This window comes from Mastigoproctus giganteus, chromosome 13, assembly GCF_048544385.1.
Source record: "Mastigoproctus giganteus isolate SK-2022 chromosome 13, ASM4854438v1, whole genome shotgun sequence".
NCBI classification, from domain to species: Eukaryota; Metazoa; Arthropoda; class Arachnida; order Uropygi; family Thelyphonidae; genus Mastigoproctus; species Mastigoproctus giganteus.
In genome coordinates, this window is record NC_143587.1 from 38,329,937 (window position 1) to 38,332,607 (window position 2,671).

Consider the following 2,671-nt stretch of genomic DNA (forward strand, 5'->3'; position numbering starts at 1 on the left):
AGTTTATGGCTTCCCGTATGCTTTTTAGTGTAAAATTTGGAACTTCAGTATTTTCATGTGCTCTAACATCCTCTGAATTAATTTGGTTTACCTCCGATGCTATTTCCACCAAATCCGCTTCGCCAGCCTCTTTTTCTACCAGTAATTCTTGAACATCTATAGTAGTCATATCATCAAAACCTTCCCCCTCCTACCGACTTAGCAAGTTCTACTATCGCACCGATTCTGTTTTCTGCCGGTTCGACCATATTTCTTTAATGAACTGACTCTGCACATACATTTTTCCAACACGCATTTAATGTTGACGGTTTTATTTCTTTGAGCTATAAAGCTATGATTCCGATAGAGTCCACAATTGAAAAATGTTTCCATGCCTTCATCACACTTTAATGTGATGTGTCACCGTGCCCTTCAATAATTTTTTGAAATTCCTCTGCATACTTCTCGGCAGATTCATTATCAGCCGATGCACTTTCTTCTTGAATTCTTGTGTTATGTAATGAGACGCTCAAATCAATCTTTACTGGCAACAAACTCCTGGTTAATAGAAGATGCTCCATTTTCTCTTAAATGGTTATAAATTTTTAGTGCATGTTTAATTACATTACAGTACAATGGGATCCGTTTTTCACTGCTATCGTCAATCCAAATACTGAGTGCGTTTTCCATTTTCTCAATAATTGGCGTCCGGGGACGAGCTGTCATATTTGTGGAAATGAAAGATCCTGCAACAACAGCAGTTCTCATTTTCTGTTCATTTTTCTTTATGGTCATGAGGGTCTGATTTTCTATTCATTTTTCTTTATGGTCCTTAAGCATAATTTCGGGATGGAATTTAATTCACAGCAAATAAATTATTCCAATACGGTTCTTAAGAACAGTTTTTAGTGATACATACCCGGAAAAATTTATAAACCATCAAATAAAAACCAAAATAACCATACAAAAATCTTAAAAGTCGCGAACTGCACGCTTCAAAGTCACAATTTTTTATGGTCTCAAACAAGCAAGTTCAATAGCATGGAACATCCAACATAACAGCAGAATTTTCCCCGCACAAAAGCTCAAAAATATCGTGTTATGCAATATGCCGGAATTCTCTAACCGTGTTAGACCGAAACCGTGTTTTATAAGTACCGGTTGTGCAAGGATTGCTTGTATAGCCTTAGTCGCTGATGCTCCTAAAACCCTACTATTACAACTACAACAATAAGGTCAAATGAACAAATGGGAAGAATTATTTTCAAAAGTTTCGAAAAAACTGGCGTAGTTGAACATCAAGGGCTTCCTCGACAAAATTAAGAGGGTTCGTTAAAAAAAGAAAAATCAGATTCTTCCCTTTAAACAGATTCTCTGTTTTTATATTTCGATATAGTCCTATTTTTAAAACTTTATTTTCTGTGATATGTATGAAACTCCGCATTTAGTAGTCCCTGTAGACACATATAGACACAGGGGCCCCTGAAATGCGGGATCTGGCAGTCTTCCGTTCCCCTATTTTTCAAATCAGAAAGAAAGGTAGCCTTGCATTTTGCAGGTTGAGCCAATGCTACACAACGACGTCTATATTAAGTGAAAAAGGCAGCGTAAGAATGCAGTTTTTTGTAATTTAGAAAGTGAAAACGCTGATTTGGAAGTTATGAATCCAGAGTGTCTTTTCTATGACTGTACCGGTCCCTTGAATGAATGAAACATAACTGTATGTGATGTTAACCGCTAGGATGGCGCAGCTTTTGCAAATAGCCCATTTTCTGTTCCAAATGATGGTAGCAATAATAGAGATACGTAAGATCTACTATTACCATAACATTTTATGATGTTTTAACATTTTAAAATACAGAAAGTGGAGAACTGTGAGCGCTTGCTTTCCATAACTGCCTTGGTAGATGATTCTATTGAAATATGGTGCTTTCAGAATTTGAATAGTGGAAGGAATGTCAAATGAAACACTAAAATCCATTTCTGCTTTAAAAGGCACAAAATATGACTTCACTATGAACAGATATTTATGTAGATTTAACGAAACGCCTTTCGTATTTGCATATGTTTAGAAGGTACGCGTATTTTATATTAATTTTAATAAGAATTTATCTTTTCATATCTTGTTATTTTAATGCTTGAATTTGTAAATAGAATTGATTGATTTTTACACATATTCATGTTTTTTTTTACTATATTTATTATTATTTTTTTTTTCTGAAGAAAATAGGGTTCGGAAGTGAATATAATTTCAGTTTAATTTGTTCAAGCTCTCGTGGGTAATACAGTTGGTAGGATCGCCGTCCCCACCACACTGGGTGGAAAAGAATTTTTTTGGAGCTTTTTCACAACGTAGCTGAGTTAGTCGGTCTCAGGCGAGAATAGCGTCGTTTTTTCTCCCGGAAACTCAGGTTTTTCGTCCAGAAAATCGACCTCAGAAACACGCAATTTACAGACAATAATCACGGAGCAATATGGTTTTAGTCGCTAATGCATCTAAAACCAAACAACAACAACAACAACAATTTGTTCAAAAGTACGCAACAAAAAATTTTCCTTTATGCCAGTTATACTCAGGGTATAAATTAACCTGCAACGTATTGGTCTCTCTTAATGTAACTAATTCGCTTTAAGAGAAATAGAACGCTCTAAGAAAGTACAATGAGTGCTAAGAAAATTGAACTTACATCTG